Here is a 16,928-nt window from a genome sequence, read left to right as displayed (position 1 = left end):
CAGAGGTGAACTGAACAGGAGCTGTGAAAAGAAAAAAGCAATCGAAACAAAATTCATCCAGAGTCTCTTCTACACCCCCTTGGAACTTTCCAGAGCAAAGCAAGGTAAAAAGGGCTTTGGAGCACGTCCTTGTAGGGGCGCCCCATCACATGAGGCGGCCATGCTTCAGTTTCTATACCCTGTCCACATCTGTCAGAACCTCTGTCAGAAATATACAGTCCCGCACATCAATGACCACAAATGACCTTCTACCCAGGAAGGGTGGCCTCACCCACCACCAGCAGGCAACTTCTGGATGAGCTCGTATGCAAGAGGGAGGAGGCGATGGCCATCTGGCCAGCCAACTCAAAGGGGCACAGATACCATGGGCAGACTGCTGCCCAACCCCATCACGGGTGGGTTACACAGAGGGTACGGGGTTCCCCAGTCCGTGTGGTGGTCTACCTCAACTTGACCAACCTTGTTTAGGATTCCAGAACCACTCTCTTCCAGGTAAAATCATCTCCTCCCCAGGAGCTTCCACCTGAGTTGGGAGACTGGGGTCACAAGAGGACTTAAGGCCAGAGAACAGGTGTTAGGGAGGCGAATCTCAAATTCATTCATTCATTCAACACCCGCTAGCTGTGTTTCTAAGAATCCTTACATCATCGAAATTCAATAGGAATTTTTTCAATACAAAGAAAGACAGTTTTAAACGTTAAAAGACAAAGCAATTTTTGCCTACGTTGATTTTCAATAATAATAGCGTTTTGTGTGGTGATCTGTGTAGTACGATGAAATTTAGATACACTGAGCCAATCCAGCCTTCTATTCCACATAGTTTTTGTTCTGGAAAAGTCATCATCCGCCCTTTCTTGATTCTTTCTTTCTCCTTAGCACACACAGCCTTCTTACACGTTTTTGTCACCTTTATCACCCGTGTTGCGATGGACAGAGCCACTCCAGCAAACTCTGTCCGCAACTTTGTCCTCTAGACTCCATGCTGGTTCCATGGATAAGTCATGGTATATCTTAATAGATGGAATCACATCCAGTTTGGATCCGAGAAACCCACATTATAGGGGAAATGCTTATATATTCATTGCAGGCCTGCGAGATCCCAAATGCCAAGAATTGGCGGCGGGGGGGGGGGGGGGGTCCTTGCTGTCACCGAGCTGGGAAAGGGGAGGACAAAGTGTTATGAAAGGGCTGGGAGAACAGGGTGCTGGGAGCCCAGATTGTCAGCACATAACCTAGTCCCAGGGCTCCCTGGGGAAAAGACTCGGTTGAGACTTAGGAATTAGGGGAACTTAGCCAGAAAGACAGGAGTGAGCAGGCAGATGTCAAGGAAGGGGGCGCAGCATGACTAAAAGCTGGGACACAGGAGAAAAAGGTGCTTTTAGGCAAGCGATGCTGTGGGACTAAAAAGAAGTGAACGGGGGCAGCAGATGCAGGGGCTAGAGACGAGCGAGGTCCCCCAGCTTGCAGCGTCAGGCTACAGGCTCTGGACTCATCCCGAGCACCACGAACAACCAGGGAGGAGAGAAAGAAAACAGATGCAAACAGACCTCTAGTTGGGAGAAACGTGCATCTTGGCTCCAGAGAGGAAAATGGGTTGGACCAGCACAAGAGGACATCTAGAGAGGCCACGTAGGGCATATATCACATCCCCGCCGAGCCACTAGCCCAAGTTCAGACCTTGAGACCAGACTTCCCAAAGCTCAATACCCAGAAAACCATTTGCAGCCACCTGCCCCAAGAGCTCTCTCCGGGGAAGAGTGGAAACAGGAAGGAAGCAGGGTAGCAGGGAGCCTCTCTAGTCTCACGTGGACGAAAATCAGCCCTCCGACCAATGAGCCCCCTCCTCAGCATGGGGGCCTGTCAGCTAAATGAGCAAAAGGTTTGAAGAACCCCAACCCAGGATCTTTGATAATGGCTCCGTTTCACCAGGCCCCAAACTCCCGACTGACAGCTCAGGCCCAAGGGAGGGAGCACAGTTCCCAGCAGCGCCGCTGGCCGGCCGGTGCACAACATGAGCTCCCCTTCCAGGTGGCCCTGGGTACGATCACAGAAGAGACGAGAGAGGTCATATAAAAACTTGAACTTCCACACAAAGAAAAGTAATTCGATGGAAGGAAAAGAAAAGCAGACTGCAAAGATGGCCACAGAGGAAGGACCGACATCTACAACACACGAAGAGTTCATACACAGATTAGAAAACACCAAGACTGGGGCGCCTGGGTGGCTCAGTCGGTTGGGCGTCCGACTTCGGCTCAGGTCATGATCTCGCGGTCCGTGAGTTCGAGCCCCGCATCGGGCTCTGTGCTGACGGCTCAGAGCCTGGAGCCTGCTTCGGATTCTGTGTCTCCCTCTCTCTCTGACCCTCCCCCATTTATGCTCTGTCTCTCTCTGTCTTAAAAATAAATAAACATAAAAAAAAAAAAAAAAAAGAAAGAAAGAAAACACCAAGACTTCCACTGGTTAACTGTGTAAAAGGAAATTAGTAAATTAACATATATGGAAATGAGTAAAGAAACATGCTATCTCTGAGAGGGACCGAAGGAATACGAAGTTCAAAACCAAGAAGCCTGCTGAAGTATCCAAAAAAGAGCAGGTCCCACAGAAAATGAAATTGGAGCAAGACACATTCCTGTATCGTTAGTAACAATGCACACTGGTCCAGGCCTTCTAGAAAGCAACTCAGAGCCTCTCCCCCCAACGAAGGTAGTTTACCTTCTGCTGTGACTGCATCCCAAGTAACTACGTATGTGTACAAAGATATGCACAGCTGCTTTATAACAGTAAATAACTAGAAACAAGGCGGATGTCCACACATAATATGGAACTTCAATTAAGATAAAACAATTTGACAGAGCAGCACACGATCCTTGCCAGGGATCGCTGCAAAGTGCAGGTTACGAATGAGAATGTTTACGCTACATGAAAACAAAAGCAAAGCTGAGAAAAGTTATGTGTTAAATATAATCCAGAACGAGAAAACAACACATTGAGGTGAGGATGATTTAGGAACTGGTGGGATAAAAGGGAACTTTTGCTTTTATTGGTTTTCTTTTATTGGTCCGACGTATATAGGCAATGGATGTTTAAAACGTAGTATTTCTATCAATAATCATGAAGGAGCAAACACCCTCTTCTGTGGAGCAGATCAAACCGTGGGGAACATCTGCCCGAATTGGGGTACTCAGACCTTCCCAAGTTTTAAAGGCCTGTGTGGGATTCAAATCCTGACCACGAGGGGGCTCGGAGGGGCTCCTGCTAGCCCGAGTACCTCCAAACACACAGCTCTTCCCTTTGCTTTCATTTCCCCCACCCCCCTCCCCAGTTATTAAATTCTATGCCTTCCTCTTCTTTCTTTTCATTATGCATTGAGATGCTACCATATGAAATATATGTGGGAAAATGCTCATTGGATCCTTCCAACAATCCTGTAAGATAGATGGCATCGTCTTACGTGCCCATTTTTCAGATGAGGGCACTGAGGATCACAGATTTAAGCAATGTGGCCCGGCCCCCACACCTAAGGAGCCAGAGCCCGAACTCAAATCTCAACCTCCCTCTTTCCAAAGCCCTCGCTTGCAACCACCCTAAGAACTCTTTCTTCCCTGCCTCTCTGCCTGCGTAACAAACCAAACTACCCAAGGCTCTGCTGTGTCCCCTCTTCTCTTTGTTCTAGCTGCCTAAAGAAACTGGTTAAACTGTAACGAATCCAGAGGTATCCTATGAACTGCTTATAAATTAACCAGTAAGATAAGGTAATGCGGCCCACACTGATTGGGAAAGCTGATGCACAACAGAAACGGAATTACCTTCAGACACAAGCCTGCACGTGCAGGTAAAAACCAAATGACGTCCAAAGGAGTTCTACTCCCAAATCAAGAGCAGACTATGACCCTTGACATTACTGCAGAGAGAGCAGGGTTTTCTGCGCTCTGCCTGCCTGCAGAAACCAATTCCACAATCAGCTGAAAGTTTCTTTCCGCTCACAACGCAGCCCCCACTCCAGAAGCGGGGAAGCAAGAACAGTAAAAAGGAACAGAGGAAGTATCAAGGTATGAAACTAACATAGATAGGGTGACAAATGGTTGTAGGCACCACGTATGACTCATTCTATAAATAATGACGCGATAATCGCTAAAGATGTAAATTCTAATTAAATCCGAAACCTAACAAAGTCAAACAACAGCAAATGATGTTTGACAGAGCAAAGGTCTTAGGGGAGCCAAGAGGAAGAAATACAATGAAATCTATGCGGGGAACTGCCCAGCGTTAGAGAAGGGACCTGAGCCATCAGGTTGTTCACCGCCCTGTTTACTGCAGATGGGGAAACTGAGGCCCAGCAAGGTGGATTGAGCATCCCAAGTCACCTTGGGGCAGGTCAGGAAACAGCAGCAACTCGGTCCCCGAACTAGCGGTCCTTCTGCCTTTCCCGGACCACACGCACCCTGCCTTAGACTGGAAAGCCATTCCATTTCAAATCACATTTTCGAAAGAGCATTAAGCATTCTGTAAATATTAAGTTCCTTTTTAACAATTTTCAAACGCACAGGGGCACATTTTGAAAAGGGGCCTGGTTTTGATTTCTTTTGGAAAATTGCACACCGCTCGGCGTCTAACCTCGTATTGAGTGAAATATTAACAGGCCATATAATGGTTTCAGTGTTCCTTCAGCAAAGCTAAACAGAATTCAAAAAAACATATCCCCCAGGCCTACAGTGGAGTTTCTGGAGCACACATTAAACTCCACGCTCTGCTCTACAAGCCCATCACTGTTAAGTAACTCATCAGAAAATAAAGAGGGAATTACCAAAGGGGAATTGCCAAGCAATTAGTTCTCTGAAGCAGATGACATACTAGTGCTGGAGGGAGGAGCTTCTCGGTTAGTCATATGTCAGCGTCAGAGCCTCCTAATCTGTAAATAAAAATGCATCACGTATGATTACAGCTGGGATGTGGGCTGGGGCTGCCAGGCGAGTGCACGGATAGTAAATCCCAAGTCCTCTGCGTTCCGTGCATCTATAAAGCGAGAGACGTTGCCTCTCAAGGCATTTTTTTTTTTTAAGTCCTGTAAGTTTCATTCAACGTAAGAAAGACAGACCGGTCTCCCCTAAGCGGGCTAAGACAAAAGTGATCTTTATCCTTTCTCTATCCTTCTGACGTGGGTCGGTTAAGATTCATCCACCTGTCCAGATGAGGAGAAAAAAGTGAGAGATTGGGAGGGGCGCGGACAGGAGGGGACAGGAGACCCGGGGCTTCCTGACGGCCACCCGGACGAAAGCACGACCTCCTTTCACCGCCCGTTTTGCTCTTAGAGCTTACATCCAGTGCCAGCCCACCACCTAGCAAACTGCAGAGATGAATACTTTGTATCTGCCAAATCTTGCAAGCTGAGCCATGACCCAGGGAAGCTTTGGGAAGAGTCAAAAGTTCATCGTCTCACTGGGACTCTTGACGCTGAACCGCATTTGAAGCCCAGCTCAAGCCAATCCCCTGCGACACAGATAAGCCCGGTGCCACTGCCATCGCTCTTTTCAATTAATAATTATTCAAAGTGCGTAGGAACTTCAGGGAGGTATGAGGACGAGTGAAAAAAAAACACGGTAACACCTCCAGGATGGCCTGGGGGCAACACTGAGCTGACAGGCCAGCATCCAAACATCCAAATGGAAGGCTCAGCACGCAGGAACCCTTCCCTGACCTGGACCTCGTGGAAGATGCTACAGCCCTATCGTGATTTTTTAAATATTAAAGAGACGCCCTCCCTTCTAGACTCAACTGTAAGCTTCTTACACACGGGGCTCAGGGCTTAAGAGTCAATGCATGGCTGCAGCTAAGAGTACAGGGTGGGGGGCGCCTGCGTGGCTCAGTCGGTTAAGCATCCGAGTCTTGATCTCAGTTCAGGTCATGATCTCACAGTTCGTGGGATCGAGCCCTGCATTGGGCTCTGTGCTAACAGCAAGAAGTCTGCTTGGGATAGTCTCTCCCTCCCCCGCCCTCTCTCCCTCTGTCTCTGTCGCACTCCCCAGATTGCGCTGTCTCAAAATAAATCAATAAACTTAAAAACAAACAAAAAAAGAAGAGTACAGGGTGGAATCCAAGCATGACTTCACCACTTAACAGCTAATCAACCCTGGGCAGGTTACTTCTCCTCTCGGTGCCTTGATTTCCTCATTCACATAATGGATAATAACAGTACCTACCTCCAAGGACTGCAGTAAGGATGAGATGAGTTAATACACACTTAGTGGGAACGGCTCACCATCTCTGTATTTCTTTCAGAGCCCAGCTGGCATAATGCCTGTCACATATTAGATGCTCATTAAAGATGTGCAGACAGAATGATCTGCCCCTGAAGTGGTTTTTTCCAGCCCTCTCACTCCTGTCCTAACCTTCTTGTCTTTTATGGAAGGTAGGAAACTCACTGCCTCATTGTGAGCTAGTCTGGGGAATAGAGACAACCCATCTAAATAACTCAGGTCAAAGAAAAACATCTTGAATGATCCTCTAGTCTTCTCTAATTATATTAAAACCGACTGCCCACTAACAGAACTGCAACCAGATCATCTCCAGCCATGTCTTCTTAGCATCTTTTCATCCCAGAGTCAAAGCTCACTCGCTCTGTCTTTCTTCATTTTCTATAAAGTATAAATGGGAAGCCAAATTGCTCCGAAAGCTGTGCCTCACGTGCGTGCGTGTGTGCGTGTGTGCGTGTGTGTGTGTGTGTGTCACATTTAGAAGAGTCCACATAAAGCCTCCCGGAAAGCCTTGAAAGTTACAAAACACACCCATATTAATGTGATTTATCAAACAAAGTACAGTAGATGACTTTCCACAGGTGAACAAGTGCTCCAGAGCTGGGTGGATGGAGCAATGTGGTTTCCGCCTATCACATGAGATGAATAAATAAATCAACGGTGGGAAAGATCAAAAGAAATGCTGGAATTGTTCTTAGTACGTACAGGGCTTCACTGAAAATCTTAATAAAACTGTTTAGAGGAAAATAGAAGGGTCGTTTGTTTAAATGAAAAGAGATGCTGCGTGCACTGAATTTCAAAAGTGGCATTCATTGTCATACACACATTAGATTTAGCTACAATTAGCTCAGGTTTCTCTCTCTTTCTTTCCTTTCTTCCTTCCCTCTTTCTTTCCTTCCTTCCTTCCTTCCCTCCCTTCCCTTCCTTTCCTTCCCTCCTTCCTTCCTTCCTTCCTTCCTTCCTTCCTTCCTTCCTTCCTTAAGGTCTTAAAGGAAGAAAGGTTTGCACATGATTTCATTGAGTTGCAGTTCAGTCCTCGGCAAGGCATCTGAGATTCCAGGGAGAGGACCCCGTTATCCCCCCAGGCGCCCTCCAGCCTGTCACCAGCCTTCCCTTCCCCTCAGGTTTCAAGGCCAAGCACCCGAAGGCCGTGCTGCACCCACGCGCCGCTGCCTCCCGCCTCTTCCCACGTGCACTTCACGCCTGCTGACAGCAGCCCCGAAACACGGCCCTCCTCGCTTCCCGCCTGGCGAACTTCCTGCGGGCGCAAGAACTCCCCATGGCAAAGTCGGCTCTGCGGCTCCTCCAAGCTTCTCTCCAGACCTGACCTCTGCCCGCAATTTTACCCCCACCCTGTCTACAACGCAGACGCCCCCCCTGCACCTGTGCTTCGGCCAGAATGGCCTCGTCAGTGACGTCCCAGGCACTTGCACGGGTCTTCCCCTGCTCCAGCCGCCTCTCCCCACAGAAATGCTGGCCAGCCTTCAAGAGCTGAACTCCGACGAGCCCTCCTCCTCCCGGTCTTTCCTCGCCATCCCACTCGGCGTCACTGTGAACTCCTTCCATATCAGAACGTAACCCCGGTAAGAGCAAGACACCCCATTCTATTTTGCGTAAGGTCTTGCCGGGCATTTCTCCTCGCCCCTACCTGACCACGAAGAAGGCAGCCTCGTTCTGGGAGCTCTTACTCGTTTTCATTCCCACAGCACCGGGTAGTAGTTTAAAAAAAGATGCAGTGAATGAATGAATGAATCATTTCTTTACACAGAGAGCGCCTGGGAACCAGCGAGGTCACAGCCAGCCGTATCACATGCACAAAGGAAGCAGAACCAGAAATACTTGCAGCCTAGGTTTTAATTAAAAAACAAAAACAACTTAATGACTATAACAGAATACCGCACGAATGGTACTGTGCCCCTTCTTGGGTTCAGCCATCAATTGTGAGGATTATAAAGGGGCCGTTTTTTATGCAAAATGTTTAGATAATGCTTCTAAGCTTCCTTTCAATGCAATCACAGAAAATGTCAGCCGCTTAAAACTCAAGGTGACTCTGCACTATGTTGGTAATACAATACGTATTCATAAGACACTTGGACTTGCTTAATATACTATAAAAACCTCGGTGTCTTCTCAGCTGCACATACTGACCAAGAGCTAGGACTTTCTGATGCCCGTTTTTTTTTTTCCACAGTAAAATTCTCTTGTAAACATCGCACGTTAAAAAAAAAAAACATGCGTGTGTTTTAACCACGTATGCAATCAAACTACTTCTCCCCAAAACTTGAAGGTGAGGATTCTCTGCCTAGCATATCAAATGATAATACCCCAAACAGATAAAGCAGTGGTGAGGCATCTCACCCCTTTCCATGCAGCTGACACTTGCAGACCTTAAGAGGCTTAGCTTTTGCATGTAACTCCGGGGAGAGGGGGGGTATTCTATTATTCTATTTCCTTTGAAACAACCCCTCCCTGGACCGCAGCCAATAAAATGTAAAGGACCCCGTTCGTATTTCTCAAGGATACAGTGTTTGGGATAACTGCCTCCCTCCTCTGCCCCATCCCCCAAGAGGACCTTACTGACGACCCTTTCTGCAACTCAGGTTTTCATTCATTTTTACTCAGACCACAAATCACTTCATCTGTGCACGCAACTTCTCAGTTCACCCTGCGACAACATAAAAACAATACGTGTGCATTCTATCGCAGCAACAGGGTGGGGCTGACACAAAATTCAGAAAAATAAATAAAAGGCTCGTTTGCTTTGCAAAGCTGCAAATGTCTACAGCGTTGGTCCAAAGATCAAGGTACAAGTGTATTTACTTGTTCCTAGTCATGTACGGTCCAGGAGCAACCATCAGAAAACAAGAACATTACAATCATCCTGTCGAGAGAAAAGTTACACGATCACAAAGATAAAACTTATGTGCAGAGCTCGCTTCGGCAGCACGTATGCCAAGATAACTTAGGTTCACAGATCACAAACCACAAGCTAGGCACTATCCTACCCAGCAAATGCGTATTTCATTCCATTCTTACAGCAGCCCTAGAAAACAGTTCTAATCTTATCTCCACCTTATACACGAAGACACTGAGGCACAGAAAGGTTCTAGGGCTTTCCAGGACACAATGGCAGTTCCACAGGCAGGCAGGCTGCTTCTGGAGCCGGTGCTCTTATCCCAGATGCCACGGAATTTATCCGCAGCTTAAAAACTGGATCTTAGGTGTAGAGGGGGGAGCTCTTTATTTAAAGAAAGCTGGTGAATCATTTTCTTTTCTAATTCTTTTTAACGTTTATTTATTTTTGAGACAGAGAGAGAGAGAGAGAGAGAGAGAGAGAGTGCGTGAGCAGGGAAGGGGCAGAGAGAGAGGGAGACACAGAATCCGAAGCAGGCTCCGGGCTCCGAGCTGTCAACACAGAGCCCGACGCGGGGCTCGACCTCACAAACTGTGAGATCATGACCTGAGCCCAAGTTGGGCACTTAACCGACAAAGCCACCCAGGTACTCCTGGTGAATCATTTTTAAAATGAACATTTTGGTAAAGCAAATATCCGCCTCCTAACAAATCAGTTGCACAGCCAGATTTGGATACGTGAGGTATATAGGAACAACAGACCCGCGTCCTGCCTGGTAAGCAAATGGCACGTGACCAGGAAGAGCTGCCCAGAGACCACCTCGTCCAGAAGTTCTCAAACATGCAGAGCATCACTATGATTCCGAGAGACCATTGAGGTTCATTTGGATTCAGGAGGTGGAGCCCCAATCCTTTCCCCCCCCCCCTCTTTTTAAACCCTCCAGGTGATTCCGTTGCCCAGCCAGGCTTGGGAACCTCTGAAAGAGTCCAGCAGGACTGTTCCCAAAGTAAACAGAAAGAGGAGATCTATGTCATAATCTCCTTTGGTTGCACCCACCAGTGCTCTCAAAGCCCTCTTGCCCCAACTTCTGTCTAACTTCCACGTCTCCCGATTTTGTTTAGGCAGGATCCTCTTGTCCTCTCTTCAACACAGAACCATGAGTCATCAACGCTGTTTACACCCTGTGTCGGCATGACTCTCCAGGCCAGAAAAATTTACTGTACGTGAGGCAATCAGGAAGTTGTAAAATCCAAACAGACACAAAGAAATTCAAGATTCGACAAATCCTGGCTGCCGCTGAACAAATGGGCCTCTGTCTCCCCACACCTGAATCGCTGTACCACGAAAACCGTGACTTAAGGTAACAGTTGGGTAGAAAAACAGTCTCACCGCATTATGTAAAGGGGACGACAAAGACGATGGGACTCAAGCCTACCACACAACGCTCAACCGGCTCCAGCTCAAACGTGGACTTCTTCAGGAACCACATAAATCAAACCAACAGGAGAGACATTGAAGCCAAGTTTTTAAAAAGTCTCGCGGCAATTTCTCAACCTCCCTCTGGATCTGGTGTGCAAAGGCAGTTACGACAAACAGTCTACAGCGTGCAAAGGCGTGGGTACTAGGTGACTTTCCGGGTCAGACCTTATCCTCAGATGGAACCTAGATGAGCGTAGCAAAAACTCTCACCTGACACGGGATGCACTTCCCTTGAGTGGCCGTGGAGCAGGAGACGGTCTTACAAGGATGACACACAGGTCCCCAGCTTGCACCGACCGGCCTGGCGACTTTCTGCACGATGCTCCTGCGGTGGTCGAGGGGGTGCGGGAGAAGAAATCCACAATGAGAAGCAGAACAGACGGCTTCAAAAAAAAAAAAAAACAGTTCCACCTTAAACTGTCTGTACACCGAAACCCAGACCCTCAAGGACATCAAATGTTTGCATTTTCGTGTTACGGAAACTACGGTTACCAGCCAGTCCAAAAGGCAGGTCTGGTTTTATCCAACAGGGCTCGGAGGGAGGCCAACCCACAAAAAGGTCATCCTTTCAATCAAATTAAGAGCTTGGTCGCCCCATTTGAGCCACGAACTGGCATTCTTTTCTCTAATGATCCTAACCAATCATCTGATAAACACATGCTGGTCATCACAGCGATAACTGGTGAAATGGGCATGAATTGAATAGTAATCGAGCCAAAGTCTAATTTTAATATGGCATATATTACTATCAACATGCAACTAGAAAGGCAGTCATGGGACAGCACAGTCATCAGCATACTGGTCTAATGGGATAGAAAAATGTATCAAGTGCAGAAAACACTGTAAAAGTATGCACATGTTCCGCGAGACTTTCCGCTGAACTTGAAATTATTTACTTATTGACTATAGGTCTATTTCATTTTCACGTTGCCACAATGCCTTGCGCATGGTTAAGTAAAAATTAATCCACCGTATAATGAATGAGTGAATGTGTGAATGGATGAATGAAAGAATGAATGAATCTTCCATATACCTTTCCATCAGGGAGCCTGGTGCTTGTAGTTTTTGTGAGGTAAAGACCTAAGCATAGAAATGGAAGAAGTTGAGGACTTGATCTGCTCACAGAGTTTTCAGCCCTATGAAAATACTGTTTTCAAATACTGATCATCCCCAATGGTCCACATTAAGTAGAAAGAATCAGTAGCACGGTTGTAAACTAACCCCCAAACTGGTCATTGCTGGGCAGACTTTCCCTCTCTGATTAGCTGTTTGGGCTAATTTTAAATTTAGTTTGGGTTTCCTAAGCCCACGCCAGGTAACAGAAGTAGGGAGAAAGCCCAGGATTATATTGGATGTAAGAAAGAAACTATTCTGGAGTTATGAATACAATCTCCAACGTGAATAATCCGTAAACAGGTAAATGAGCCAATTATCCTTGGATGGCAACACATCTCGGTAGCCATGACTATTCTCATCCACACACACTCACTATTTTTAAGAGGACGGCCCAGCTGGAAAGGAAACTAATCTCGATCGCTTTCCAACACGTTTCAAAGTAACGAAGAGTAGCCAAAGCGTTCTTCCTTCTAACGAGGCCGTTCACCAAGTATTTATTTAAGCGTCTATTGCATGCCCCGGACTGATAATGCAAAAGAAGTTTTCTAGCCATTGGTTTCTCCACACGTAATCCGTGAGTGCGGAAAAGTAGGTAAGCTGTTCTAGATTCCAGTATCTTTGAAATCCTTACAAGACTCCACTAAGTCTGTCCCTCCACCAAGAAGCCTGCTGCGTGACACATATAAATGGTGGCCAAGTTAAAGAGAAGCTCACCAAATTCGATTTCCTCTTACACAGTACCTGCTTTCTTGTTTCTTTCTAGTAACCTCTCAAATGAAGCATCAACCTACTGGACAATCATTTCTGAGCAAGACGCAGGCACCGTGGATTTGCAGAGAGCACTCGCTTGACGAGCTAACAGTGAGTGTTTGCTGGTGTATCTGTGTGTGTGCACACAGTCCTATTTACATATCACCCGGCAGATAAGGTTTTATAGAGTCCAAATTACAGTCTCCTCCTATTCTGCTGAAGTGCACAGAACAGTCAAACATGATGCAAAGGCTGTAAAATATTAATTTACCCTCACACTGGTATGCCTGCTTCTTTCCCAGGTATTTGTGGTGCTGCACCAGTTAGAGTAATTAACAGAGTTGACATAACTTGCTGTTCCCTCAGAGGGAAGAAACCCAAGAACAACAGCGAGGCAGGGTGGATTCACTGCAGAAACATACAAACAAGATACGAAAAATAATAAATAAAGAAATAACCTATAGCATGTTTTCTACAACACACACACTAAAAATAGAGCCCTTCGTATTTCAAAAGCACAGCAGAACCACCTAACACAGTTCCGCGAATAGCGGAAGACTGCTAAGAAAGATGGCCTGAATAAAACTGATGTGATAGTAAAGAAGAAATAATATATAAATAAATAAGAGTTCCTCTTAGCCTGAATCAAAAGAGCCTGATCAGGGGAACCTCTGCCCCCTTAAGTCTCAAATTCTGATTACACTACAATGAATTTTCCGACAAGTCATTTTCAGGTAGGATGTATCATTTTTGCTTGCATTATGGCAATTACCACTGCATTTTCATTACTCCGCAAACGATATGCATTAAAAGTTATAGAAAAATCAATGAGACGTTTCTGCTAACATCGAACGTATCAAAGAAAATACAATGCTTGTCGCTCTTTTGTCTGCGATAGTTCTAAACATGTTTTAGTACATTTGGGATGCTAATCTGCACTACAAACATTGACAATACACTAGCCTGACAAGTTCATGTCTATCAGGATTACAAAACATATTACTACACTGATAAAGACAACAATACATCATTTATGAAACAGGGATAAGATTTTACAAACTGCCTCCACAAATAAAGATTATTTACCTAAAATCTTTTTCTTACACATATTTCTTCAAAACCCTGATCCAATTACAACTCTTTCAGCCAACATTTAAAAATATTCTCCAGGGGCACCAGGGTGGCTCAGCTGGCAACGGGTCGGACTACGGGTTTCAGCTCATGTCATCATCCCACGCTTCCTGGGTTCAACCCCCGCATCGGTCTCCACACTGTCAGTGCACAGCCTGCTTGGAATTCTCTCTCTCTCCTCCTCTCACTGCCCCTCCTCTGCTTGTGCTCTCTCCCTCTGTCTCTCTTTCTCTCCCTCTCTCTCAAAATAAATAAATAAAAAAAATTTAATTCTCTAAATCAGCAATCAGCATGCTCACTATTATATCATCCCTTAAAGAAATTTTGAATGAGCATTTTATTGAACTGAATTCGATGAAACTAAAATGTGAACAGCAGAATTGCGGACTGCAAAATTCATTCTTAAAAATGAGCAGTCCTGTGGGTAATGCCCTAGGACAGAAATTACGATCTCTGCTGAGATTTCTACAATTCATTTATTTTCAATGCTTTTAACAAAATAAGGAGGGCCTGCTTCTGGTAACCTTGAAAGTATGACCGGAATTAAACCCATTCTTTGAAGCAGTTAAGCTTGTACATATCTGAATCTCTCACAGAAGCCAATCATTCAAATTACTGAATAACTCTGAAAAGAAAAAGCAATGGAAATCAAATTAGTTAGGGCCACCCCAAAAATGATATCCTGTCTCTCGCCCTATGCCCCATCACATACGCAAGATTTTTAAGTTGTTCAGAGTCTCAACCATGTTGTTACGTACACACAACTGTAGTTGAAAGAATTAACATTCACCCCTATACACTCATTTCCCGGGTTTTCATAAAATATGTTTATTGACTAACTTCTCCCAGGAAACAAAATGAGCCGCTGTTACAGTGTGTCAGTAATCAGCCAACTGTCATTCAAGGTAACTGCAAAAGTAAAATCCACTTGACATTTCAGAATGGAAATAAATAAATAAATAAAGGCATATTACACAAAAGGAATGTAAGTCCTTATACTCTACAATGACAATAAATACTGGACTCGCTGAAATGTGTTTACTAATGTTTCACTACTCTCATAAGGCTGGCCTTGCCCAAGACTCACAGCCACTGAAATGCAAGGCCATCTACAGGCACTTGATATATAATCTGGTGGTTAAAGAGTTTGTCTTGAATCTTTCTTCAAGCCTGAAAGACAATTCAGAGGCCCGGGAGCCTAGCTATAATATTTCCGACAAAGTATCACTTCTGTTACCCAAACCCTCTTAAAACGAAATCCAGACAGGAAAATACTGACTTTCACAGTTCCCAATCAACCAACATTTTTCATACTTATTTTAGCATTCAAAAATGCATTCACATTTTACTGCAAGTGAAGAGATCTTCTATATGCTGCAAATATAACCTAGGACCTCCAAAGCATGTAAAACTCAAACTTCTGGACCTTATTTCATATCCTTGCTTCCCATCTATTTACAGCCTAGAAAAAAATAGCTCCTTTTAACTTAACCACAGCAACACTTGATCTGAACAGGCCACAATCAAGTTACCCAGGGCATAAACCCACTAAACGGGGAGAGAGCCGTAAACCTCCACCCCCCCCCCCCCCACGGGAAGGAATCCTACCCTAGGGGAAAGTAAGGGTTTACCAATTTAGCTATGGGGCTGTAAAACTCTAAACCCACTGGCAGGATCACAACCAAATCAAGACACTATTATTCTCAGTTACTTTTTCTTCCAAACAGCAGGATTATTAAAATATTCCCGCTTAGGTGGATTTCCTGAGGAACAGAAAGCTTCAGCAACCAAAGCTACTTTTCTTTCCTTTTTCTCTGTTATTCTTCTCTGCCTAGCGGACTTAATGAGGTAGTGTCCTAATGCAAAGAGTAAACTACTGCTCTCTGAATTATTAAACGCTGATTAAATTATATCTCAAAATACAGTACAAGCTGTTTATTGTGCAAAAGCACCACCCGTGGTCAGTCTACTAGCTACAGGCCTGTATCATCTCTCACCGGAGAGAAAAACCTTTGAACTTACTATCACAGATGTAAAAGATGCTGGATGGCTAAGAGGTCCAAATTAAAAATGTATACATTCAAAAAAAAAATGCATCCATTCAGCCATTAAAAATCAAATGGCTCCTGCAGTCAGTTATTATATTCTTGTTATTATAATGGCTCTTCTAACAGTAAACTTCTGAAATGTGACAATGTGGATATGCTTCCTAAATCAATCACTTGTGCAGAGTTAAATCCTTCAGAAAACCAGTCCTGTAGGTGCTTTCACACCTGAAGGGGTTAAGGGCCCGCAAGGCCAAAGGCACCAGACTGCAAAAGAAATGTCGCTTTAGAAACTCTGGAAGGTTTCTCACAAGTACCAAATACTTGTTGATCTGTTCACAATAAACATCAGCAGGAGTGCCAGGTTCCTTTCACTGTCTGGGGAGATGCATTTCCATCCTGCACCGGGCAAGAACAGCTTGTTGGTCTCCTTTATAAAAGTTGAGTAGCTTAGAAGCCTCATTCAGTGTCGCCCGTCCAAAGGACTGAAAGCAGCAGCAACTGAAATAGTGAAGCCTCTCCTCTGACTTGAGCAGCACAAATACTGGGCATAAAACACTTGGAGTATAGTCCAGGCACAAGACAAACCCACCTGAATGGACGAGGAACACTGTCTGTTGCCATGGCAGCCCGATCTAATTACAGGAGTGATCAGGGCCGGAGTAAGTGCAGGGAAAACCTATACCGCTGACACGTATCTACATGATGAGAAAGACAGGCGGGCGGGAGGTTCAGGGGAGCCCTTCAACCTCTGCCGGTCCTAGAAGGTGGCTTTCAAGCGCATTTGTCTGCGGAGCTGCTAAAATATTGACTGATGCATGCACAGTTGGAGGGCAATCAGAGGAGATTAAATGCCACAGCATTAGCTCTTGTGGTGCAATCCCCTTCCAAGAGTTCATGTGCAGGATTTTCTCAACCTTCTCTTGGGTGGTTTCCTCAAACATAGGCTTCATGCCACACTCAAAAAAAAAAAAAAAAAAAAAAAAAAAAGCCCAAGTAGCAAACTACAAATACACCACAGGGTGGGCTTAACGGGGGCTTCTAGGAACTGCAGGGCTCCTTCCAAACAGAAAAGGCTTAACCAACACCGTCGGAAAAGTAACGAGCTGTGCCTAAAAATAACCATCAAGTAACTACCCACTGCTCTGCACGATATGTAACGACAATGTTTAAATATTAAGAACAGCCTGCATTACAAAACACAAATGTCATTGAGATGTGACTACTAGATTGCCAAAGGAGGAACTTATTTGCATATACACATTCCCGTGCACGTAGGAAAGGATGTGCAGGGCGTATGCC

General features: G+C 45.3%; 1 protein-coding gene across 6 annotated transcripts in view; it reads right to left on the bottom strand.

Annotated features, from left to right (window-relative positions):
- Positions 1-16,928, bottom strand: part of ATXN1 (ataxin 1) — a 417,826-nt gene that overhangs the window by 398,576 nt on the left and 2,322 nt on the right. For 4 of the 6 annotated variants that reach the window (XM_043590763.1, XM_043590761.1, XM_043590766.1 and 1 more), the window contains exon 2: positions 10,795-10,909. The gene's annotated coding sequence lies outside the window, so the exon portion shown is untranslated. Of the gene's footprint in view, positions 1-10,794; positions 10,910-11,617; positions 11,665-16,928 lie in introns of all 6 variants that reach the window. The other 2 variants (XM_043590764.1, XM_043590765.1) reach the window with 1 other exon arrangement.

This window comes from Prionailurus bengalensis, chromosome B2 (assembly GCF_016509475.1).
Source record: "Prionailurus bengalensis isolate Pbe53 chromosome B2, Fcat_Pben_1.1_paternal_pri, whole genome shotgun sequence".
Lineage (NCBI taxonomy): Eukaryota > Metazoa > Chordata > Mammalia > Carnivora > Felidae > Prionailurus > Prionailurus bengalensis.
This window is presented reverse-complemented; position numbering and strand designations above follow the sequence as displayed.